At 41.2% G+C, this 27,566-nt stretch overlaps 1 protein-coding gene across 2 annotated transcripts in view; it reads right to left on the reverse strand.

The window, feature by feature from the left end:
• PRRG1 (proline rich and Gla domain 1) overlaps nucleotides 1–13,024 on the reverse strand; it is a 32,719-nt gene extending 19,695 nt beyond the window's left edge. Inside the window, exons 1-2 of one of the 2 annotated variants that reach the window (XM_083825918.1) lie at nucleotides 12,915–12,986; nucleotides 12,383–12,620 (exon numbers count right to left, since the gene is read on the reverse strand). The gene's annotated coding sequence lies outside the window, so the exon portion shown is untranslated. Of the gene's footprint in view, nucleotides 1–12,382; nucleotides 12,621–12,914 lie in introns of both variants that reach the window. The other variant, XM_083825917.1, reaches the window with a different exon arrangement.
• Between the last annotated feature and the right edge of the window lie 14,542 nt (nucleotides 13,025–27,566).

The following is a 27,566-nucleotide window of genomic DNA, read 5'->3' on the forward strand; positions in this document are numbered from 1 at the left end:
TTCACACTTTGAACACACTATGTATAAGCACGAATCACAAAATATTTTTTACAAACATTTCCCAATCTGGTAGTCATATTCTAGCAATGCAGCATATCCCATAAATTGGGATAACTAATTTCAACAACAAACGTTGTTGGCCCAAGATAATATTTCTGCAAGATTTTTTTGCATTTATTAAAATAACCATATTCTGCTAGCAGGTACTCTTCTCCTGGCTACATTTTCTGCCCACAAGTTAGACTGAAACCTACGTGCACCACATACCACTAAAGGGCAGAGGATCTGACAGAGGGCAGAAGTCCAGTTTGCCTTTGCTATTCTTGCTCACTGTCTGTTACGTATTCTAGAGAAAAACAACATCAAGAACAAAGCACGTCCTGAAGGAAAGGATCCTTAAGGGGTAATGTGAAGCAGCAGCAATATCTTGCCTCACTCCATTTCTTACTTGCTGCATTAACAGGGACTTTGAACACTTAAAACCAGCAGGCTCTTCTCCCAACAGGGGACAAACGTGCACTCCAGTACCCAGGTAGGGATGGGGAAGTGTTTTTTTTTTTTTTTTTCCTCTCCATTCTGCAATACAACCCTAACAGGGGATACAGTTGTTAAGCTTAGTTTTGTAACCTGTACAATTAATGAGACTACTGGGACGCAGTTTACAACCAGATGCCACACAGAGCTATAAAATTTTTCATACTATAAATATTTAGGTTCTTCCGGAGCATTTTATGAAAGCAAATACATTCAAGGGACACTGCTAAGTAAAACATCAGATGTTCAGTCCAAAAATAAACAACTCTGTTCTAGTCCCCAGCCCTAAATTGTGTGCAGTGAAACAAGTAAAATACTCCTGTGGGAGGTCTGTTTAGAAGAAAAAATGAAAACAGTAAATAATCACACAGGAAGACAGACAATAACTTTCGAACTGCCATGTATTCAAAATGTGGGATGTGCTTACCTAAAAATCCCAGTTCCACCATGTTTGGGTTCTACGTCCCTGGAAAAAAAGCATTACAGAAGACTACAATTTTACTCATTACAGTCTTTTTAGAAGACCTTTTTTTCCAGGAAAAGTGTACACAAGGATTTATATGGATTCAAACACTGTAGAAATATATTGCTTTTCCTCCGAGCAGGAAGTCCACAGTTTAAGGATATGGGAGAAGCCTCTACTTAGTAAATTTATTTGTTTGGAACAGCAAGGTTTGCCATGGAATCAGGCTGGGAATAAAGAGGGATGAAACCCATCGGAAACTACTGTCAAATGTACAAGATTCACCCCACCCGAGACTACAAAGAACAAGGGTAAGAGTGAAACGGAACTGGAAAAAAAACCCTTCAGCTTTATAGATGCTATCCAATCACAGCGTTATAACACATTAATTTTCATTACATAGGGATCGAAACCACAGACTAAATCACTAAGAGACGCTTGTAGTTAGCAGACTGCCATTATGTCTTAAAATCAATAGAATAAATCATCGCTCACGGAACTAGTGTGATAAGTACAACTCTTCACACAGAGCAGCATTTGACAGAGAGCGGGTTGCTCCTGACTGCAGCTGGGCAACGCTTCAGATGGCTGAGGCTGAAGTCCAAGTTTCTGCCTCAGCTTCATTACCCATTCTTTACTCAGTGTTTTTTTGTCACTTTAAAGCTGTGATAGCGTTCTGGCTGCCTATTCTCTGGTTACTCCCAGGCTCCCCCAGTTCAAAGAGGGAATTACTGTAAGTTAAGACATCTATTCCTTCCCCTGCCCTTCAAAACCAGACAAGAACAATCTCCCAGTGCACACATTTTGGCAAGCAGGACATCTGTGCAGAGAAGTAACACCACTCTCCCTTTGGCGAGGGAAAACTTTGGTTAGCTTCATTGTTTTGAAGTGCATGGGGACCATCTGGGCAGTTCTTGGGAAAAATAACTGAATACTTACGAAACCAGCAGTACCGAAACCAAAACTGTACAAATGCTCAAGAGTCCATGCCTGTCTCATCAGCCTACATAGCAGCATCCCAGACACTTTAATTTTCTGGAAGCTGCCATTGAAAAATGTTGCTTTAGGTTAAGACATTATCACCCTGCTTTGGGAACACAAATTTGGAGTATTTAATTTGATAACCCACTTAAATGTTGATACTGCAATCATTGATTTCTCTATTTATTTTTTTTTTTAAATTGGGAATGGTGCATGATTAAATATAGCCTTCACAGTATGATGTATTTTTATCCTGATTTTGTATGGAATCAAAACTAGTGATACTGTGTTACCTAACCATCCTAACTTCTGCTTCCCCAGTACCTTTTAACCAAATCTGACACAGATTTCTACCTCTGTGCTCCCGCAAGTTTTCCTTGAATACTGATGACCGAGAAGAACAGAGACAAGCCGTTAATGTTCTCAGTGAAGTATAAGTTGGGGTTTCCCACTTGTGGAAGCCTTTCAAGAGGCATGGTGCCTTTGATGACTGTAAATCACTACCCATTTTCACCAGCATGGGGTAGGCAGGCAGTAAGCATACAGTCCCAGCCTGAACAGACCTTTGCAAGCTGCCAAGTCCAAGAAGTTGGAGAGATGAAAACAGGGAAATAGCACACCGGCACATGGGAGGTGTCTGAGAATACTGTGCTTTGGTTAACAGCTGGGTCACAAAAATACACGTTAGAAAATTGAAGAGAACTCGGATTGTTGAAGTAGAAAAGTGCAAAAGGTGACAGACAGGAAAACAGCTTCATCATAGTTCTGGTGCTGCATGACCTAATTGCTGTTTAAGTAATGGCTTCCAAATCAAACTCAAGCTGTCAGCTACTTTGATACTATCTATTCTAATTTAAGACTTGAATAGATGGACTCTTATCTACAACATGGATAATAACCTATACGTGCCCTGTATTTGTCTCTATCAATGCCTATACTCACGTCAGCGAGGAATGCAGCGCAATAGGGGTAAGTCTGAAAAACAAAACAGTTGGTGATGAGGACCCAACATTAGCACAACATGCATGGTAAAGATTTTCCTTTGCAGTAGCTCCTACTTGATTCCTTGGGCTGAATATTGTGCGGTTGTCGGACTGCATTAGGTATGCTCTCAGAGCACATCTTTCAGTTTTTCTTCATCCAAAAGTAATTCAGTTTGATTGCTTTGAAATGATTCTGCAATGAGAAACCAAAGCACGGAAAGTGGTGACAATTGGGAGTTTTGCTTCCATAGCACACTCCTAATCTGAACCAAAATGCTGCTGCAGATATGTCCAGTGTGTATGTAGCGTACGACTACACTCAAAGAAGTTAAGAAGCTTTGAGGAAGGAAGCTCTGGATAAACCATTCATCAGCAAAGAATTACAGGTCGTTAGGGGACAGCAGTGAATGTTGGCAAAACTTCCTGTGGTGCTGCTACAGAATCACTTTGACAGACAAGTAGCCAAAAACAGAGGTAACACAAGACTCTCCCTCAAGCAAGAAAGTAATCGCTGGGGTGCTAGTTAGGAGTAACGCCTCCCAGACAGAACCCCACATTTTTAGGGCATCACCCAAAAATGTCAGGCTTATCTACAGATGGAGGGGGGAAAAAAAACAAAACAAAAACACCAACAAGCAAAATGACAACAAAAAAAAGCAAAACAATAAAAACTCAAGAAAACAAAAAAACAAGGAAACAAAAAAAATAAGAACAAAAAACCCTCACCACAGTACACCAGATTTCTTAAGCCATCTATGTGCTTATCTTATCTTCAAAAGCTGTGTGCTCCCTGTGGAAATTAAGCAATGCTCTGGCTCTAAGAATTCAACCTTGTTAACCCAATAAACTCCATTCAAATTCAGCTGAAGTGATGTGTTGAACACACTTAAAAAAACAACAACAGCATTGCTAATACACAGGACACCACAGGGCTCAATCTAAGAATTAAAAATCGGAAATGCCAGTGTTTGCTCAGAAAGACCAGAGGGGAAGAAAAAAAAGACACAGCTGATCAGCTAACCTGGTAAGCAGGGAGATAACCTAGCCACCTCCCACAACCTCAGAAAAACTGGGCAGACAAAAAGCATCCCCCACGTGTAGTGGAAACCTACTATTAGAGACTACAAAGTTAAAATCTGGTTTATGACCACCATTATTATAAGCACTTTCGGTAACTTTCTCTCCAATCTCTGTTACCAGCTTCTAGAATAATAAAGAAGCACACGAAGTCAATTTATAATAAGCCAGGGAAACTCCATTATGATCCTTCTGCCTTTCATTTACAGGCAGCTGAAGTTCTAAATAATGCATTGATAAATTCGTATTCCACACTATTAAAGTGGCAGCTGCTAGCTCTTCTCATGAAAAGAGCCACACGACCTATATCAGAATTGCTGCAGACTGCTTCGTTTATAGATTGTTTTCACCCATAACCTTCCTAATGTAGAAGCAGCTTTGAACGTGCACTTGTTTTACTTTCCTCCCCTGTTCTGTGCTCCTGATTTCATGCAAATGAAACATTTGCATGTTTTGTAAATTACAAACAAGCCGACTTCCATTTTGCAGTTCAAGCCATCTACTGCTGCTTTACAGATGACAAACTGAGGGATATGAGTCAAAAGCTCCCAACTCTAGTTATAAACTGGGATGTATGCAGATTAAAAATGACATGCTGCTTTAAAAAAAGGGGGAAAAAAGGAAAAAAAACCTTTGTGTTTGAATAATCACTGTATGACAAACCACTCACTTTAAAGCAGGCAGACATTTCGGGTGATCTAATCAGACCATAGACAGTCTGTCAGGGTAAATCGGTCTTTTGGCTATACACTTGTGACCTAGCAGGTAATTACATTACAGCTCTCCATTATTTCTCATGATAGGAGAAGCAAGAGGGCACCCACTGACCTGAGCTGATGTGGATGTAAATAAGTACAACGACCTTAATTTTCACATAGCGCTAAAGTTAGGGAACTTGCTGCTGCAAGACAGTGTTGAGGACAAACACTGAAATGGTTTTAAAAAAAAGTAAAGTAAAAATGAACAAATGGATATAGATTTGGCAACTCCCGCAACACACAACCTCCAGCTGTATCCTCTTCCCCAGGAAGATCCTCATCAACTGATAGTCCAGCAAAACACCAAGGGATGGATCACTCTGCCCATGCTCTGCCATAAGACACCTCCCATGGCATCTCACCCCAGCCCCTGGCACAACGCACAATGCCAGGCTGACATTTGGGTTGATCCAGTTCTTAGAAGTGTATGCTAAAACAGCTAACCATTTAGCTTCCAGCGAGCTCCGAGTTATTAATACCCAGTTTAGTTTCTTATGTAGTTTATGGTCAGATAGTTTCCAGGTGTTTCAACTAAAAAAGTTCAGGAGCCATCTAGCCTTCAGATCTTAAAAGTTTTTTTCAAAGAAAGCATGTATTATTGCATCTTCAGAGGTACCACATATACTTCTACTGGTAACGATCTGGCTATAACAGAAGGGAAGTGATCTGGTGCCCAGCAAGGAATGAGTAACTCTGCTCAGTTCCTCTCCAAAACAGTTTATGGGTGGGTTAGGGCCAGGGAAGTAAATACGTGCACATAAAAATCGAGCTGATAAGCGGCAAGTGGTCTCTTCAATCGTTCCTGCCCTCCGCTATCTACAATCTCCCCAGACTCTGGGTCCCACCACCCCCTGCCAAATCGACACATTCAGGATAAGCAAAAAGTAGATTATAACCCTGCTGGTTTTATAAAGCCTTTTCAAAGCATTTATGGGTCAGGGAGGAGAGAGGAAAAAATTGCTACATTTACTTCAGATTATGTCTCTCCAGGAAAGGCAAAATACTTTCTTCTCCTTCCCCCCTGCAAGTGACATTTAAACATAATTTTCATGGCCAATAACAAAGCTGCTAGCGCTGCAGGATACGTCAGAGCTGTTGTAAAGAGCAAAGATCTGGCGAGGCGTCACTTGATATTTGCCTGGCACTGCCCATCCTTGGGATGTGAAGGAAAGCCACATTTTATTTGGGATACAAAAATCAGAGAAGGGTCTAGCGACAGTACCTGGTCAGAGTCTCTTCACAAGGCTATAATTTCATTGCACGTATGGTGCTTGCCCATTCAGAAAAGGTCAAAAGACCATGGCTAAATAAATATGCACTTTTTTTTTTTCCTACTTGGAAAATCTTGTATTTCTTCTCCAACACATCTTAAAAAGCAAAACCATGACGCAAATGTCACAAATAATATCTTCACGGATTTTCCAATAACACAGGCTGGCCGTACAAAATTCAGCCTCCAACTGTATCAGTCTGTATCCAATATTCAAGCCTTCTTTTTGCAGATGAAGAGAAAAAAAGACCTGAGATTCTGTACATTTGAAAAAAAGATTATCCTCGACTCCCCGAACCTTTTCTTGAAATTGTTACAATTGGGTGAACGGAAAGAAGCAATAGCTACTTTATTTCCCTCTAAATTCCTGATATTTTGAAGTAAAAGGGGGTAAGATAGGAAGGGAGGGAGGGAGGGAGAGGGAGATCAGAACATGCATTTTTGTAGCCAAAAAACGCCTGGATAAATTCACGCATCTTTGCTGTGCAGGCAATAATTTTGTAATAAATCTATGCCTGCTACTTTGTAAAGTTTATTTCGCTTTTCTGCAGTGAGGAAAAGGTGAGGTGAATATTCTGCTCTGTAAGTAAATTGCATTAGCACTTGCTTGGTAGGCCAATGTCTTACACCTCATTTAATTTAGAAAAATTATCCAGAAGCAATACAAAGTAATTTTTCTAGCTTAGTGCAGCACTTCACAGAGAAATGTGCAAACAAAGCCTTCTCTTCCAAATATTTATGCACCATCAGCATGTTTGAATACAAGTTTCCACCCTGCCTGTTTTCCCCTGCAGCAAGGCACATATGACGGCATTTCAGAGCATGTTTTAATGGGATTTTCCAGTCAACCAAAAATCAAATTGCACAGAAGTGCCAGAAGAGTTATATGAAAGCTATAAATAGGTATTTCATCTTATCAATTACATGGTAACTAGAAAGAAGATAACGAGGCACAAGTACTTCACTGATTTTTATGAAGTTTTGTCACATCAGGGAGTTACAGAAAGGCACACAACACACACGTATATACATATATTTTAATACCACTACTTTCTCTCCCATAACGCCCACCCCTCTCTTCCCCCCAGTGGAACTGGGGGGCGCTAATGCAGCTCTGTGCCCTGTACTGCAGCTTCGCAACTCTTCCACCCATCTCCCTCGCCTCTCCTCTACCCCTTTGCACTCAAAGGCTGCTGCAGAAAAGAAATCTAACTTCCTAAACTGCATTTGCCACTGAAGCCAACCTACCAGTTAACTAGTTTTGCATTCCTCCTTAAGTTACCTTCAAGTCGCAATAATAAATTAAATTTGGTTTAGAAAGACCGAAATCAAGTACCATTTTTCATTTTACACACTTGCAATTCTGTAAGAATTGCTAGAAACGCAAAAGTGGTATACTTCAACATTATTTCTTTTTAAAGGGTGCAAACACGGTTTTCCTATTTTTAGATTGCTTTCCTTTAGCAAGAGGGCTTTGTGTCTATGTGGGGTTTCCTCATGTCCTCTAGTCCAACCCATTGGTCCTTTTCAACCGCCTAGTACAGAACAGTAGAAAAATACAGTTGTATTCACAGAAGTTTTCCCAAATAAAGCAAACTAGTATAGAGGATGGAACCGTTTTGAACATCGTAACTCAAGAAAAGACTTGAAGTTACCATCGAAATAAACACCACAGTAAAGCTTGAAGTCACAGCCTATCATCGATCAACCACATGGCATAAATCCATAGAAAACAAAGCTACATGAGTTCCAGTAGTCACAAAACCACCAGTATCACAGCATACATACAAAGAATTTCTGATACTTCCCAGCACTGTGGAAACACTAGAGCACCTCCCAGAACTAGAACAATAAATCTATTGATACTCTCCTACGCCTTATAAAGTGATTCAGTACATTACACATTCTGCTTTTGAGTAGGAAGCATGCAGAAGTATTCAACAAAAACAATTCTGAAAGATTTTGGCTTTCAAAAATCAGTTTTAAAAGATTTAGGGCAAGAAAAATGTTGAACTCACTTAAACACTGACATGCCAAATTAACGTGCAAAATTAAGTGTATTTGAAGATACGATTTATCTTAGTTATGTTGAGAACACGCAGAGTTAAAATGGTTAATTGTTGAAAACTTTATTCGCAACAGAAAGGTCCTCGACCAGCATCTGCACGTCTAACATTCGCTCCTGAAAGATTTAAAAGGTGGCAGTGGGAGGTGCTCTGCCCACCCCTACAAGCTGTATACCTACCCCAGCACCTAGGGAATGTCAAGGGGAGAGGAGTCCTCCAATGCGTGCAAACAGATCACTGATGTTTTTTTAAATTTGGTTAGTTCTGTTGTGTACATTTACATAAGAAATACACTGCAGAAGTCATTGGAGAACATTCCTAGGCTTTCTGCCCACCAGCAGCTGCATCTCCACTTTTTGTATTTCTGTGTAAATCATTTCACCTGCCCAGAAATTTCATCAAACCTTTGCCAAGAGTTCCTGAAGAACAGCCATAGTGAAATTGCTTTGACACTCCATTTTTCCAGGAAAACACAGATGTGGCAGGCTTGCAGCTGGTCATGTCTTTACAGCTTGGCATAAGGGGCCTTTCCATTAAGGATAAGTGCGTTCACCTCGCTCCTCACTTTGACTTTGCTCCCCCAGATCTATTCACCAGCTCCTTGCCCCTCTTGAAGATCCTCCTTGTGCCTTCCCCTCTGAGCAGCCTGCTGCTGCTCTTCCAGGATGTCAGCAGAGAAAGTTACTGAAATACTGATGCTTTGCTAAGAGTTCCTGTACATCAATCCCAGCTAAAGCTGCTGTCTGGGCAGGTAGTCCCCCCCCCCAGCCTGCTCCCTCCCTCAAGCCAACACCACGGGGTTTGGCTGGCGGCCCTGTGGCCAGCCGGCCAGAGTTAGCCCAGTGGAAATCCTTCTGTGTGCGTGTATGAGCGCATGAGTCGGTTTGACTTCTCATTTTAAAGCAAATCAGCTCCCTGGTCCAGCTGGCTGCACACTGCTGGGAGTACTACTGGGGAGGCGGTCAAAATGCAAAACCTCGCAAGGATGGAGGGAAAAAGCAAGAACTCTTGCTTTCAGGCAGCAGGACACACTTCGATCAGTTAAGCTGCTTATAAAGCCACGCACTCGGTTCTCCAGCCTAAGCCATGCCTTTATGTTGCTGCTGCCCACAGCCCTGATAAGCAGCAGCAGCAAACAGAAAATAGCACAGTGAGTCCGTTTCACTGCTGATACTCAGACTGCTCAGCCCTACTGCAAGAAAATGTCAAGGACTGTGCTAATTTCAGCTGCTGCAGGACAAATCTATAGGAAGACAGACAAGAGTTTGCTAATGATACTGCTGTTGAGACCTCTTTCCCGCAGCAGCGAGAATGGAGACTAGGGAAAAAAGAACGACCAGGAAGGTGTTTCTCCTCTCCCAGCTTTAGCAAACAGCTTGGAGAGGAAGACTCTACAAATAAGAGCTGAAAAATACACACAAGGTCAGTGAATAGCACACCGATAAACCTGGAGGCACAGGCAGGTGCAAAAGTTCACGACTGATGAATGCCACTGTCTGGCAGCATTCCTATAAACCGCCCAACAAAAAAACCCAGCGAGCTAACAAATTCATGCTTTTTGAGCCCAAAAGGAATAATTCTTCAATGTTGAGTAGTGAACACTTAGAAATATGGCTAATATAACAGATATTACACACTAGGTAGTTAATTTAGAGGCAGGGATTTAAGGAGGAATTGGTGTAAACTGATCCTTGAAATTGGTTCATGGAATTCATTATCACACTACAGGGAAACAAGGAGCTCAGAGGAACAGGAATATCCAGAATTACAACAATAGCAGATAATGTCTTGCTGTAAACAAAAAAAACATCTCACGTAATCCACGGTTCTGTGAAAAAACAGAAGTTCTGCAGTTTCAGGTAAGAAAACGAACTATGATAAACTATTCCAATATTACCTTCCACGTGTCTTCCCTCCGGTTTTTAGTATTACTTAATCTGAACGCTGTTGGAGTAATCTTATTGGAGCAGACTGACCGCTATGCTGAAAAACCAGAAGTATGTTGAGAGGAGAATCATAAAACACGAGATGCCAACTTTCAACAGTTGTTTCAGAAGCAAGGTGAGAAGGTTGATTCAAATGCTTTAAAAGAAACCCTCCACTGAGCAGGTACACAGCACAGTGCAATGGACAAGATTTGAGTGATCTCAAGCCTCTAAGACATCTGCTCAGAAAAAAATCACACAAGGAGGGACTCTTAGTTTGAGAACAGGCAACATATCATTTGCCACTGTATTGTTTTAGGAGTCTTTGCCCTAAATTCCAACATAATGGATCTGGGTTGTACAAATGTTTCTTGTCAGTTGTTACAAATGTATTTCTGAAAAGATGCGTAACTTTTACCCGAAGTTAATAATGATTACATAAAATATCTTTAAGAGTGAGCCCCAGCCTGAAAATATGTATATATCAGTTTCAACAAATACATGACTAGTAAGCCAAAACACAGGGTGTGATTTTAGATGGTTAGCATGCAGTTTCTTTAACCCTGTTTGCAGATAGGCTTTGCTTTTGAAATGTAGCTATTTTAATAATGATACTCAGCAACCTTGGTTAAAGCACAAGTCAGTTGATAATTAGTACCATCAAAACTAATGGCAAAAAGAGAATGGTATAAGCTTATTTCAGACTTCACAAATGTGTATCCCATTTTACTGAGCAGGACTCAGTAAATAGAACAAAGGTAAACAAGGAAAAGCCTGGGTATTGTCAGATTAGATTTCAAGAGGTCAAATAGTTACTGACATCTGAACTCAAACAAAAATAGCTGGCAGCAGAACAGACATTAGACATGAGGTCATTTAATCCACTCCCTTACCAGTTCTGTATTACTTTCTACTGTGCACTGCAAGTACTTTTGTTTATAATGTCGAAGGGGAGAGGAAGCAAGGGATGTGGGGAGAGACAGGGGGGAAAAGCAGGCTGTCTCTGGAGGCTGAAGCAAAATAGGCACTAGTGACATGAGCCAGACAAAGACTGCACACTAGAAACACAGTTGATAGGAGTTCATGAAAGGGTAAGACTGTATGGAAAGCAGCAGAGAAGTTCAGAATCGAACTGAGAACCTGAAAGCAAAAGACCTTAACAGGATTGCACAAAAAATATTTTTTTTGCCTATAGGGAGCTGTAGAAAATGTGAAGATACAGAAGAAATGAGATTGACGAGATTAATGGACACGCGGAGTGGATGGGCAAAACGTTTTTTTTTTTTTTTTTTTTTTTCCCCATTACTCATACTGGGAGTGAATGGTACCAACTGCATGTCGTGTTGCTCCCTCGCCCGCCCAGTTGTTGATAGGAGCTGCTGGGTAAGGGATATGATCCGGGGTCAAAAGCAAGTCAGACTTTTTTTCCCCAGCAGGATTAATCCTCTGATCCACCTCACCAGATGAACATGGAACAGTTATGCTATTAGAAGGGAAGGAGACCACAGAGGTATGCAGGGCAGCATATGGGAAAAGAAGAACAGGGAAAAGGAAAGGAGCTGCTGTAAAACAACATAGCAAACACAAACTTTTCGCAACAATATGGCCTAAAATAAGCTAACACTGTACTGACACATATTCTGTCCCTGCTTTTGCCTCAGAGTTCCTTCGTGACTTGACAGAAGTCGCTTTAAAATGCACACAGTCAGTGCCCACGCTTAAACAGCATTTTATCTGAGAGACGCTTTTCTCAAAATCCGAGTGTTTGATTTGTAAAAGCAGCGGAGGCTTCGACCAGCAATTCAATTTATTTGAACCTGTGCACTTAATATAAACCAGGATATGGAAGTCGAAACCATGAAAAAACACAGATCCTGGGTGTTCCTGAACCAATCTGCACAGCTTTACCCTCCATCCTTCATATGGAAGTACAGGGATGATAACTAACAAAACTCTCCCTAGACAAGGAAGTAAGAAGGCATTTGTCAAGTGCTGAGATGTTAACGTGACAATAGACAAAGACACAGAAGGATTCATAATTCAATATTCGAAGCAGAATGCGAACGCTGATTTGAACAGCATTCAGAAAACAGATCTTGAGGTCACACTGCCTAAGTACCGACCACAGGCCAAAACACTTCATCTCATTCGCACCCTGAGCCAAACAGGAATTTTTATGCAACAAACTGCATGTTATTACCTAATACAAAACTGTAGTTCAATCTAGATGTGCAAGGAGGCTGAACTGAGGTTAACTAAAGAACTTTTAATTTGTGAGAGCTTCTGGAAATGACAATCGTAGCGCAGTTGTGTGTTACTCCCTACCTTTAACAAAAGGAAACTGAAGTCTGTTATAATCTCAGCACCTAGGCATGTTATAACCAGATGCAATGCTTCGCCGTTTGAGCTAGCGCATCAACTTGTAGCAGTAGTTGGCCGCAGATCTCTAGGGGAACTCGCATGAGGAAAAGACGATTCCTGTTTTGCCCGGGGATTTCCTGATACTTGCTAATTGCGAGGACATGGAGATACTCGGGAATCCCAGGCTCTCTCCTTGGCTGCCCTGGAAGACACACTCCTTTACCTAGGAGAGGCTGAAGCGAGGTGGCCGAACAGAGGAGCAAGAAGCCTCGCTCCTGCCCTCCCGGGCAGCTCTCCCCCATCCCCTCCCCTCCTCCCCGGCTCCCAGCCGCGCTCCCACCGCGCGAGCAGCAGGAACCGCGCTGCCCAACCCGCCCTTCCCGGCCAGGTCTGCTCAGACCGCCCGGCCGTACCCCACCGCCGTGCGGCCCGTGACGAGGAGCCGAGCCCCGCCGAGCCCCGCCGGCCGCTCCCGCCCCGCTCCCCCCGCACTCACCGCCCGAGGCAGGCGCGGAGCCGCCGCCGCCCCACCGCAGCCGCTGCCCCCCGGCTCCCCGCCTCACGGCGGCGGCCGCACGACGCATGCGCGGCGGAGGGGAGTGCTCCGCCGCCCGGCCCGGGCAGATGGGGGCGTGGCCAAGGGGAGCCCCGCCCCCCAAGAGCGTGGCCGGCGGGCGCTTCGTGCCCAGCGGGTTAAGGGCGGGGGTGCCGCCATGTTGCCCTCGGGGGGTGTGGGGGGTGCGGAGGGAAAGGGGATGGCGGCGCTCGCACGGCTCGCGGACCGTTTATAGCCGCCACCCGCAGCAGCAGCGTGGTTGTGAAGGGTTTAGGACCCGCTGGCAGAAATGGCAGCCTGGCTGCCCCCTCCGTGCCAACTCCAGCTGGCACAGAGCATAGCATGCCCTTTATCCCATGACATGGAAGCGAAGCACGCTATGAATATGCAGTGTTTCTCCTACTTTACGTTACTGCCGTCTTTGTACTTAATGGTTTCAGCTGATAGCAGGTTATGATACTGTATACCACTACTTTTTACATTTAACTTTACCGACAATCAGTAGAGAAAGGAATGAGGTAACAGCTTGGCCGCGTAGACATTTAGGTAATGGAAAGATGAGACACTGTTTGCAATAGTTCAGGCATGTCTGAGCTTCTTTAGTGGATCTTCACTTCTAATTTAAAGCCAATGTTTTCATGTATGTCATTGATACCAGGCATTGAGACCATCAGAATTCATATAAAAGTAATTTTACAGAATAATCTAGAAATTCAACTCCTTTGAATCAATGGGAGACAAAATATCTAGGCTCTTGGAAAGCTGGCTAAGACCAAGACCCTGACAACAAAAGGCCCTCAGGAGGTCCCATATACATTTAATATCTAGCTGAGTCTGCCAGGTCTATCAGACCTAAGTCTTTGGTACCCTCCACCAATAACAATCCAATCCCGTAACAACCCACCCATCTCCAAACTGATAACAATTGCAACAGTGAGACAAATGCTATTTTTGCTCGTGTTGATAATACTTTTTAGTTTTAAAAAGGCATTTCCAGTGCTATGGAGAAGGAATTCAGAGAAAACATCTATTTTTAGAACAAAAGATACACTTTAAATTATGGGATTTTTACTGCTTTTCAATACAGATAACTTCATTTTCCATTTAGAGTTTGCCTTTTGGCCCGAATCACCAGATCCTCTATTTTGAATTACAGACACATAATTCATTAACCTAATGTTTTATTTATTTTCAGAAATGAAGCTGTGTGGTGTAATTCAATATACATATACCAATTAGGTTCAAATGCAATAAAAATAAAAGGACATGTTATGACTCAGCTGCAACTTTAAAAATATTTTACTAAATAAATGATGGGAAAGGTACAAATTTTAGATACACTTTCCATCTTGGAGTGGAATATTCTTCAGAATGACAAATGGCTTCAAGTTTGTGCTAAAATAATACCAACTGAAATTTCCGTGGTGTGAACAAAAAATAGTAGCAGGCTCCCTTACATGACCGGAGAGTAAGATGCCTTCTTCACGACGCTTGCATCTGGCCTTTTACATTTTCCTGTAGGTGACGAGGAACAATTTTCACGTAGAATGCTGAATTTCTCTTTCTGCCTGCCACAACCTAACACAGCTGCTTGTGATGCAATTGTCCCTGCTGGTCAGGGAGACTGAGAATATGTGGTAGCTCATTCTAGCCCTCTCAATGCATGGCAGCAGGAGCAGTTCACTCTTCTCATCTCTGCCTCTTTCCTACTGTTCTGTGGAGCAGCAATACTTCTTGTTCCCTTTTCTTTCCATGTAGTTGGCTGGAACCTGGAAAGGATTTGGCAAATTGGTGTTGCTGTTAGAGAGAATGAGGAGGAAGGCAACTGCTCTTGCATAGGTGTAGGTATAGGCTGCTGCAGCATTTGGAGCTGAGGAGGTGCATATGGATGAGTCATAGAACTTGGATTTGACTCCTAATCCTAATGTTGCTAAGGCTGTCCCATCCTGAATCTAGAGCTTAACATATTTTTCAGTGCCTTGGCACCTGATTCTAATGCTTTGATGCCTAATGAAAAACAAGTTCCCATTCTCTGTTATTTTCATATTCCCTATTCTCTGTTATTTTCCCTATTCTCTGTTATTTTCATCAGCCAAGACATCAATCTGGTTTCTTCCAAATAGCGTGGTGCACATAGCAGACAAAATGGGGGACTCCCCAGGTGGTGGCTCTCTCACAGGCAAACAGACACATGAAATCTGATCTACAAATTGAGGAATGGGCAAGCTTTGATAATTGTTAATTTCATCTCTAAGGAGTGAAGGAAACTCCCAAGCCATGTGGATGCCTGGAATTAAACAATTTCCCTGCAGTTTGGCTGGACAATGGAGGCAGGTACAAACCAATGTAGGTTAGGTCTCAAAGGGTCATAAATTTGCATTTGCCTTTCTTTGGAAGGCAGGTAGTTCTTGTGTAATAATTTATGAATGCTTACCACAGGTTGTTTAACTATGTAGTATCTGACCATACCTATTTAATTTAATAGCAGATGACTGGGAAATAGCTGGAGAAGGCTATAGACAAAAAATTCTTTATAAGGGCTAAGAGACAATATTTAACTTAAAAATTATGCAGTACTTCCTTGATTCCAGACACATTGCGTAGTTTGTTTGTGAAGGCCTAGAGCCAAAATCTCAAAAGGGCAATAAAAAAGTTAAAAAGGACTCTGTGATTGGAGGACAAGAAATGCCACAGTTATATTGGAAGAGAACAAATTCTTGTTGATACTTACTGGAAGTAGAGGAGGCATAAAAGCAGAACTTACGAGGGAAGCTTACAGTTATGTAGACTTTCTCTCCAGAAATTTGTCATTTTTAAGGATACAGTGTAATAATAAATTGGGAGAGGTATCTCGCTTCCAAGGTGGAATTTCTGACAGAAAGAGAAGCATTAGTGGTGGCAATAGATTTGCTGTTTAAGTATTTTCATTGGAATTGAAAACAAATTAAGATCCCTGCTCTTCTACTTCTCATATATGAGGTGGGTAAACAGCTGTGTCTCACTTACTGGAGGTGTTCCACTTTATATAAACACTCAGGTACTCACTACAGCAGTAGTAACCCATCTGCCACCCAAAGGTCTCAGCTCCTTTTTAAGCTGAATGACTCTCTGTTTTCATGAAAAGGTCTTAAACCTCAGTTTATCCCTAATCTCTGTCATGGAATAGAAATAATTTTGAAGTTTTATGTCATATCTGCTTTCATCTCAGTGAGTAAACACTCATTTGTTTTTAAAAAGATTGTTACAGGCATAACATATATACACAATTGCTTGTAACTCCAGGTTACCCTCAGGAAGTCAGCTCCTATATCCTGAAGAAAAGAGGTATAAAAGTGAGAATCCAGCCAGACCTTTCTGGATTGAAACAATTATCATATACCCTGTAGCCCGAGAGCAGGGTAAAGAGTGGGACAAACAAGGATTCCAGCTGAAGGGAGATGGAAGTCCAAATTCTCAGTAAAAAAAGTTGACACGACCTAAAAATATAGGAGGAAGCAGAGTTGTGGCTTGCACGATAACTGTGGTGCTATACTGTTTTCTTGAAAGAAACATTCATCAATATTATAGTATATACCGTAATTATAGACACAGCATACACATATAAATAAAATGTCTTATGAAATCTTTTTTTATGTGTGTAATACGATACAATTAAAAATACTTTTAAATATAGAACTTGGAACAAGCAAAGGGAAAAGATATAAAGTGTTATTTCTGCCCAGAATGGTGCATGTTTATTATGGGTGCTGTGTTTCAAACTCACGAAGTTCTCCTTTTTATGCTGCACATTATATTTGCACAGATAAATTGTGTCTTGCACTAGAGCATTTTCCTAGATGCTACTCTTCCACATAAATGTAACTGGTTTATTATCTCTTTGTCCTCAAACAAAGCAAACAATGGTAAACGCAGGAGGTTTCTAAAGTTGCTGTGTCAGACACATATTCAATGTCCTCATTAATCAACATTTCCTGCTCTATGACTTTTCTTCATCTCCTGACAAATGATGAATATCACACATGTTGTTGTTCTGTGCTGAAAGGGCTGTTTTGATAGCAAAAAAACAACGCAGACTGTCTCTCCTCCTATTATCCCCTGGTCTTGTTTTACCATCTAATTTTGAAGCTTCAGATGGCACAAAGAATCAATAGCTGCTGTGGGAATTTTCCAGTGTATTCAGCCATTTGTACCCTCCAGTCCTTCTGCCATGAGATCTTGGACTGGAGCAACATTCCTCTCAGCCATGTAGGGCTAGATTAGCCTTTTAGAGTCCATTAAAGTTGCATCTTAATCATCCAGAGGAGTTGGCCTGGAATGGCAGCACCGATGAGTAATGATCCCAAAGAGCCAAGCATGTTGCCTTGTAATGACCCCTAACCCTGCTGGATGCCTCTGCTCAGTGCTGCTTCTCCACTGAAACACCGCATTGCGAAATCTTCAGATCAGCTGCCAAGCTTCACTAAGCAGTGAAGCTGCTAGCTGTGTTTTGTTTATATACATCACATGCATGAAATATACACTCTTGGGATATTTCCAAGTGTATTTAAAAATTGCTATGTAATATATTAACTCTTTTTTTTTTTTTAATAATCCTTTATTATTGCAGCACAATGACATCGGAATGTTTGGTGTTCTGAATGACTGACCACACATCTAAATGGCTTTGTGCTTTCAGAAAGTAATTTATGATACACTCCCTTCCCAAACACTGACAGGACTTTTTGTGTCTTCTGGTTGTATTGTGTGTTGTGCATAAAGCACCATTTTGCATCTGTGAAGGCCTGAGTCATAGTAGATCACACACGTGTGCTGTTGAACAAAGCCAAACATTACAAAGTAATTGCAAGTGTTATTCCTATTCTATATTCTGCAATAAGGAGAGGAGATTGTGTAGAAGACATACTATTGTTTTATCGCATACATTTTAGTTTGATTCAGGTCATCTATGAAAGTGCCATACTTATTTTTATGATTTTGAGCATTTCTTCTATGGTGTTAAAACAAAGACAGACACAAAGAAAAAGAAACTAAGAAAGGGAAGTGAATAAAAACAAAATGGGTGCATTAATTATACAATTCCACCCTACAGAAAAGAAATCACAAAGCCCCCAGCATTGCACGACATGAGTCTGCAAGTTGTTTAAGGCTGTGGTAAACCTTGGAACTGAAAATTATGTGCCCTTACTGGGGCAACAAAATAAGCTTGTCTGTGAGTCTGCCTCCAGATCAGTTCCTTGTAAACGAGAGTTTTTCAGGTGTTAGGACTATGCCCGTGGGTCTGAAACGTAGGTCTTGTGTTTTGAACCAAAGCTGTACATGTTTTGAGTAAAAGAGAAGAGGCACGTGTGAGGAACTAAGTGCATGTAGAACAGGCCTAGCTGCAAAACAGGGATGTAGGCATGATTTGCGGTACCAGTGTGCAGCAGGCACCTGCCACAGGATGAGGAGCAGGGAGCCAGAGCTGTGGGTGGCAGCAGGGCAGGGGCCTCCCCCGGCAGCCCTGTCCCATTGCTCCCAGAGGTGGTGAGCAGAGCTGGGCCAGGGCTGGTGGCAAGCCCACCATGGACCTGGGACACCCAGGCCTGGCTGCAATGCTGGGGCAGCTCCGTGGCTGAGCTGGGGCCCCTGGCAGGCTCAGGAGGTGGCAGGGCCCTGGGCCAAGACCTGGGGCCTCCCTCAGCCCTACTCCTCGCCACCACCTAGGCTTCCAGGTGCTGTTCCTCACTTCACCAAGGCTTTGCCTACCAGCGAGCCCTGGCCTGTGGCACCGTCAGCTCAGAGCTGGTGCCTGCTCCCTCAGCAGGGGCTGCAGGGCCCTGGGACACTCCAGGCCCAGACATCTAAGTTGTGCCCACGCTGGACTTCAGGTTAAATTAGCAATTCTTTCACAGCCACCTATGACTAACCTAACTGAGCGGTTGGAAAGGACCAATGAAAGTAATTTTAATGTCAGAAAACATGTGATTGTTGCTGTTGGGAAAGCAAGCAAGCAGAGGCCCCCCGGTGAGGTGCTAACTCCTGGTGTTCATGAGTAAGCGTGCGAGTGAATAAGAGGCTTTCAGTTCACTGCACCCAAGCCTGCATGAAATCACGTATGAGTTTCTGTATCAGCAACAGCAAAGTAATTATTTGCCTTTGGCTCTGAGGCTTATCCTTCTTAGTATTAAAAAGAGCTAGTGAGTTGCATGTATTCATTCACAGATTATTTTTAAATGCCCTAGCTAATGTTTCTGTATATCTGAGGAAATTGCAGAATGACAAAGGTGGACAATTCCTGTTTGGGTAATGCTAATTTGTTTCTACATAGCTAAGAGTCATATAGGCAAATAACTGATTTGTGGTAAGAGCAGAAGCAAAAGTAGATCTAAAATTAAAGGTAATTTTCTTGGTAAATACACATCCTTTGTCGCTTTGTGTTAACTTGGTAATACCCAGCAACCCTGAAAAAGGTCGCATTCTTTTTTTATAGCTCATTACCCTGTTGGATCTGTAGCTAATGGAGGGAGCTACGAGCCATTCTGAAAAACATTCCACACTCTGCATCCCTGTGGCTGATAGGAGAGCAGTAAGAAATCATCTCAACTAGATGATGAGATCATAAAGAGAAGAAAAAGGTATACAGAAATAGGAAAGTGTCAGATGAGTGAAAACGAGCATGAAAAAATGGTGTGGGTGTGTAGGGATTTAATCAGAAAGGTTATAGGACAGCAATATGCAGGCATAGACCAAACAACGGAAAAGGTAACAAGTCATTCTGTAAACATGTTAATGATTAGAGGATGAACCAGGAATGGTCTTTCAACAACTTAATTAAAAGGAAGAGCAAGAGATGCTTGCAGAGTAGTTATCAATATCTCACTGTCAAAAGAGCTTTTGGTGGATTCGCTCAGAGTCCAGGTTCATTCACTGAGTAATAAAACGGAAAATATTCTTCTTACATTGTCAGATAATATGTGGAGAAATTGCAGGTATATTTGAGGACAGGATTAAAATGAACAATAATTTTGATAAAATATAGGATGAGATTCAATTGAAACAAATGAAAAGTGCTACAGTTATGGAGGAATAATCACCTACACAAATGTGATATGGTGCTATATCAGTTCTTCAGAGGAAGATCTGGGGAGGGGTGATGATGTGGTAGATCATAAGCTGAATGTGAGGCTGTCCTGAAATTCATATTGGGACTTATAAACAATAGTAGGCTGAAGAACATAAAAAGTCACTTTTCTATTCTGATCATCACTCTTAAGGCCTGTGCTGGAGTACTGTATCCAGTTTCTCAAGAAAAAAAATAAATGTTGGACAGTTGGAGAGATTTTAAATGAGACAAGAAAAACGACCAGAGATCTAAGAAGCATGACTTTCTAGGAAAGACTGGTGGAGCTGGGATTGCTTAGCCTGCAGAGGAGAAAACTAAAGGTTGATGTGACAGCAGTCATGAAATATGTACAGGCTCTTCCAAAGAAGGGAATAGTCAATTCCACAGGTCCTTGGTGTACAGGAAGAGGAAAAAAAGACATTTATATTAAATATTGGGAAAGTCTTTCTCAAGCTTAACAAAACAGTGGAATTCATTGCCTGAATATCTTGCAGAGTCTTCATCAATAATACAGACATACACCTGTCAGGAGTGACACTGCCGTTGATCCTAAATTGGGACAGTAGGATTATGATTACTAGGTGATCTCTTCAAGCCTCGTCAGGTTCCTAGATAGAAGTTTCTACCAATAAACCTCAAAGTACTTTTTGCAAGAGACATTATGTTTACATAATATGTGTAGGATTAAAGAATCCCCAGCCCACAGGAATATTAAGAATATTTAGAAGCTTAAAACCTACTGGGTTCCTGTATTCTGGCAAATCGCCAGCAACCCAACTGACTACAACAGGTCTACCAACAACCTGTCATCACGGCAGCCATGCAATAAAAAACTTATCATTGTTCTTTATCTTTAGTGTTATTTTAAGCTGGGTGTTTGGCTGTCAAGTACTGGTATAAGTTTCTCACATAGCATCACATAGGAAAGGATCTTATATTTCCTGATGAGGAAATTTGGTTCCCCAAGTATTCATCCCATCTGTAATGAAGTAGTTCCACCTGTCCCTACCTGCAGGTCTGGCCAGAGCTGAGGCTTTGCATAAGGGAGTCTGCAGTAAAAGGCAACACCAAGGAACCGACACAGTGATGATCCTTTGAGTTTTGAATTTAGCAACCAGCCATCACCAGTGCCTACTCTGCAAACAAAAAAAAAATGGTTCTTACACACATGCCATGATCTCTGGGCAACAAAAACCACAAAGAAACATCACTTTCTTACAATAAACAAACAAAACAAAGAAAACTAAACAAAAACAAAACAGAAAACAACATCTCCTTTTATCAAAAGCAGGATTTATATATAATGATAAAACAAGGATAGGACAACACAATACCTGAGTGTGGTCTTCCTCTAAGTGTTTCCAGGTGCTTTCACTGTTCTGCCAAAAAAAAGCAAAGCTGATAGTTCACACTGAAAATAATAGTTATTCAAATGTCTCCTTGCAGTATGATATATATATTTTTAATTATTTATGATCCAGCAAAGAGTAGGATTTCACCTATTTATGCCAACAGATACATTTCTATTGCTTGGGACAGCCTGAAGAATCCTTAGTGTTTTGTCTTCCCCTTTGTCTTTATTTGGTTTCTAGAAACCTCTTGGCTGTAAGAACCTCTCCGTTTAAATCTTATTTACTCTCTGTTTTATTAAATGGAATTCTGAACTAGATCCGATCTGTGAAACTGAATTCCTGGTGTCTTGCCTGTGTCTTACAAAGAGCTTTTGCACTAGAATAATACCTTAGATACCTTAGAAAGGAGGTGTCAGGTGCCTGTGATATGTCTGCTTACCTGTTAGAAGTACAGCTGAAGACAACCTCATCGCTCTTTAAAGTCATTGCATCTTGTAGTGAGGTGTTAAGAGAAGTATGGGGAAAATATTTTTTACAGAGATACATGATAAAACCATGTAATATTACATGTCTTTTATTGCCTATTGTCACGTACAGTCCTGCTGAATTAGATAGCCGGTTACCTTTATGAGCAGCTCCTATAAGCAGTGCTCTATGTTCCGTAGGTGAGGCTTTCTGCTTGTTGGCTGGGAGCTTCCCTAAAGAGCCTCCTGACAAAATATGGACTTTGTGAACATAGATCATTTCCATCTGCAGCCTTCAAAAGGAACAGCTACATTTTCCTAGCCCTTTGCTGTACCATATCATTCCCTGGGTGCAAATTTGGTGTTTTACTATAGCACTTTTCTTATCTGTTGCAGTGCCAAGTGAAACAGATTTTTATAAACATCCAGTGACAGCTTTGTGCAAACCCATTTTATTTTGCCTTCCAGTCCTCTGGTAGTATATACGCTGTCACTGTTACATTTCAGCTACGAAGCAGCCTTTTCAGACTCAGGGCTAGCAAAATGTCAGCCTTTTCCAACAAAGAGGGAAGTAGTGTCATGCTCTTAAAATGTGTTAGAAAAAGCATTTAATCCAACGTATTTGAAAAACCACAGCATTTATCCTACCCCAAGGAAAAATGTCGCGAAATTTTTATTGTTGTACAATCAGATACTGTATCTAGACTTAGAAGCTAAGGAGACAGGAAGAAGGCCTTTAGGAGAAAAACAATTTAAACTAGTGTATCAGGCAAAGTAGAGGAGATCAAAATTGTATTTTTCTTCCTGATACTTGTGATTTTACCAAAATCACTATATCAAAATGAAGATCATATTTTTATCCTATGGTGTAATTTTTGCTAACTCAACACTCTGAATAAGTCCTTGAAATCAGATTTTAAATGGTGAATGATCAATGTAATCTCTACCAGCTTTCATTTTTAGATTTTTTTAAAAAGTCTGACTCAGGCCAAGTAAACAGTCATTTGAATGCTTCTGTAGTTGTAGTTTTATTACATTATGCCCTATTTGTTATGAATAATGCAACATATAGGCACAAATCCTGATTTGGCTAGAAAATAAATGTTTTTTTCTATTTCTGTCTGAAGTTGTATGTATTGAATCTCCATTAAACAACAAAATATTGTAAAAATAAATTCCATTTCCTGATTCCACATTCAACTTTCTTGTTAAAAATAGATCCTATTACTGTTGTGTATTATTGCTTTCCTTTAAATAAACATACACATACTTATTATTAAATACAAGATTGAAAATATACAAATGGGAAGTAATTTATTTTGCAGTTCAATAGTGATCCAAAGTCAATGAATTTGTTCCTAGGTTTGATTCTTTCCAAATGTAAGAAATTTATGAGAGCATTTATATTAACTGTTTAAGATAATATAAAGCATCTTTGATTTCTTCTGGGAGCTCTCTTTGGAAATTTATATCATAGCTGCAACTGGCTAATGATTTCAGTTTGAGTCATTCAAATCGTTAGCTCTGAGAACTAATTAAAAGGGTGATATCAGGTTAAAATTCATATTATCCAAGAGAAAACTGTTTTTGTTACAGATGGCTTCTGAAGTTACTTGCAATGGAAGATGTTAAAAACATTTTTCTGTTCATCCTTATGTTCACTTTGTGCTACACAATGGATATGAACAAACTGATCTGTTTCTTCTCAGATGGTCTTTAGGCTTGATGCAAAAAGAAACCAACATAGATAGTTGTTATTTTTAATTGAATTTATATACGCATTACAAAAGTGCTGCTCTTTTCTGTTGGTCTTCAGTGTGCAAATGCTTGCTCTAAAAATGTTTTGAACTTAAATTTGGGCTCAAAATTGATCTCACAGTGTTCTTTAAAATCTCTAGATCAGAGGCACTTTGGACAACACCTGTCTAATATACCAAAAGGCCAATGCTTTCTATCTTTGAGACTTCAGTTTGGGGTGCAGTTCCATGGACAGCTGAGCTGATCTGCCTACGTGCTGTGACTGAAAGGAGGAGAGCTTCCTTCGCCTTTTTGTCTTCCCCTCTCTCTAGTTCTCCTCTCTCCCTTTTTCTTTACCTCAGCCTCCTTTTTCCATCTTCCCTCCTCCAGCTCATGCCCACTTCTGACCCATCTCGTCCATCCTCACCACTTCCCTTCCTTATTCCAGCTCTGATGCTCCTCGTGACCTCACCTGTAGTGGCAGCAATGAGATTTTACTGACCCACACTGTGGAAATGAACTCTGAGATGCATCAGCATCGATAGACTTGTGAGAGACAGACAGATGACAAAGGTTTTGGGAGTATCGTGCGATCAATAGTCACCCGCAAAAATTACCTGAACCTAGAGGTTCGGTAACCTACTGACAGGTAGTCTCTGAATGTTTCTGAGTTCTTCAAACATAGAGGTGTGGTTTTCTGCGCTCCGTAATATAGAGAAAAAGGGAACAGTCTGACTGTTTTGTCACTCTCAGTTACAGTAGGGCAATTTCAAAGGAAGGAAGTATGCTAATCTACGTCTGGCACTGACTAATGGTATTCTTTTCAGCACACCATTTCTGTACTCCATCAGCCTTTGTGGCTGGCTTCCTGTAGAACAAAGACAGTGTATTCAGGACAAAATCTAATATATGGGGAAGAGCAGTTACAAAGTTTTGTTCTTCCCTTTATAATGTGCCTGGCAACTATGGACAGGACAAATTTGACTGCAACAAGAAACTCCTAACGAGTTTGCCAAGATGCTATCCCCAGCGTGTCTCCCTAATTAGGCTGAGAGATTGTGATTTGTGTTGTTATTATATTTACACTCATAGAAACATTAGCAACCCTTAGGAAGGATTAAGTTCCTTCTTAGTGGTATTATTGGCGGCAAAAGAAGGAGTTGTTTTCACAAAGAAAACAAAATAAGAATCAAACAGGAACAATTGCCTCTACACCAGCAGTTTTCCATCTAAGAGGATTTTTTACGTATTTTTGTTCTTCTATCATTTAAGAACTGGATCAATTTATTTTTTTTTGTTTTAAACTGGTGCCCTGAGCAGCGACCTCACTCAACTGAATGAAATCCCACAATGAGTTTTCTAGAAATTATATTCTCCACGTTAATGAAAAAGCCACCCCTTTCCATTACCTAAAGGAGCCTAACCATGTCAGAATACCTAATAATCAACCACAGCCTCAACTAGTTTAAGTTAATGCAATTTAGAAGTTAATGTACTGTGTTTTAAAATGTCATAAGAGGCTTATTTGCCTTATGGTTAGCAGGCATTTAGACATTTAGGTTTCTAGGCTTCTATAAGAATCAGAATCTGGTTTCTGTTCTTCTTAACTGGAAGCCATAATTTCCAGCAAATAAACTCAATCCTTGAGAGTCTAAGGGTAAACAAAAATTGTTAATAATTGTCGAAATTTAGTGCATTGCACGAGGCAGTGCAGGATGAGGCTGGGCAGGGCAGTGGGCAGCTGGAGAGCGGTACTGCTGCAGCATCGCTGGGGGAAACGGGGTCCTGGGCCCACGGGCAGGGCTTGGGGAGACCCCCAGGGACAGTCAGTCCTATCAACACACTCAAGCCTTTCCAGATATGCATGGGCTTTCCTCTGAGAGCCTGTAGACGGCTGTGTTCACAGTACTGTTAGGTGACTTGAACAGAGTTCAACATCCATGTTGGCATGGGAGAAGACTGCTTTTTCCCCACCTGTTTTGAGATGGAGTGGGAGGAAATAAGTTTACTGGCACTGGGGAAACTTGTACAGCTTGTACTGTACCTGTTCCACAGATAAAGTAGGAGCTCATTTTTTCCGTATAATGTTAAGCACAAAATACGTTCTGGAGGGTGAACAAAAACTCTGCAGTCAAAGAACTGCTGTGACTGAAAGTTCCTGCCATAACACGAACATTTTATATGTTTTTGTACTGTACAGTGGAGACAAAATAACAATCAGCGATGTATCCAGCATTTGTTTTTTTTTCAAGAATGTAATTGATCAGCAGTTACAGATGCGGGGAAAGGGATTTTATTAATGCAGCAGCATTCCAGTAGCTGGGATGATGTGGCATCCAGTTCTAACATAGTCGTAACTGAGCAGAGGTGAAAAAGGACACCGATCTGAATAAGAAAACCTCTTTAATGGCATTATAAGCTTAAACGTTTTTTGTGACTGGTCACATATTGCAGTTCTCAGAAGATAACTGTGCTCAGCCGTGGGAGCTGCATTAGCTACAAAGGGACAGGTGGAGGAACACTGCTGAGATCAGTGTCAAGATCCCAGAAGTCAGGAATGGCGGAAATGAGTTGATCTGTGTAATCTCAGTTGATGGCTTCTTGTGCTTGTGTTATGAGATAGTCTTTAGTTGTAACAGCAGCATCCCGTTGAATCTGCAGAATAAGCAAGGCTTACCTAAAGTGAGATTCATCTTGTTTTTCTGTAGTGCCTACAAACAGACCAAGCTAGATATGTAGGGTCTCTTTTCTAGTCACTGGAGACAAATGGTTATCTCCAGAGAGCAATATGTGTTCCATCTGAAGACAGATATCTAGGATTTTCAGAAAGGAAAAGTTCTCAGTAATGTCTTCTAAAGTAGGCTTTGATAATTTTGTGGACTAGAAATCTATGATTTAAATCAGTGACTTAAGATGAAAAAAATTCTCTCCTGAGCACAGAGGAGAGTTTCCTTCTCCGTGTTCAATCACTGGCTGCACACCAAAGCAAGGTGAGCAGTAGATGCAGCCGAAGCCCTTCTGAAATGCATTCTCCTTTAGATGGCACACATGCAGTTTGGTCAGTCTGAGGAGCTGCAAAGGTTTGACTATTCAATAGCATTAGACTCTTTATGGATTGCAGTTAGTTTTCTAGTGAGACTTTACTAGTATGTGCAATCTAAGATTATTTTTTCTTATTGGTCAGTTAGATTTTCACCCCCCAGATAAAGGTCAAGCTTCCGCACCACGGACTAGGTCAAACAGAACATTCAGTGGAAAGGCTGACAGGACAGTTTTTTAATGTGGGTAAAATGATGTGATTACCTAGCTTTATTCTCAAAAACTGAATTATTAGGGCTGATTTTTTCCGAAGAAAATAGCACTGTGCAAACATCAGATATGGGAATATTTCATTGTAAGCAACTTAAGTTTGGATACTCATAAGACCTCAAAAACTAGGTCTTCTAAGAACGTATATGGCTCCAACAGTGATAGATTTTATTCCAGTTGCTTGTATTGCAATAATCCTAAAATATGCAAAGGACTACACAGCTGTTTGGCAGGTGCCCCAATTTTTATTATGCCCTGAGCATTCAAATACATTGAGAAAGTTTCAGTGAGCATCCCATTCTCCAGAGATTTAAACATCAGTCTTTTACAGGCGGGTATGAGCTTGCTCTCATCACATTTTAAGTCGACTGGAAGCCATGACAATGTTTTAGCACGTGTTGGAGCCCAAGCTGATATACTCTCACAAGGATTATTAGCTTTGCCCTGTGACAGCAGCTCTACACAGCTTCTAGTTTGGAGCTGACTTGTATCCAGTCTCTCTGGACCATGTCTGCCTGCAGAATCTGTGTAAGGGTGCCCATGGGAAAGGAGTTTAAGAAGCACTGCCTATCTCGTACACATGGGAAGTGCTGAGACGGTGCTTATAATGGGAGTCGTAAACTTGCTT

This window comes from Anser anser (assembly GCF_964211835.1).
Source record: "Anser anser genome assembly, chromosome: 1".
NCBI lineage: Eukaryota > Metazoa > Chordata > Aves > Anseriformes > Anatidae > Anser > Anser anser.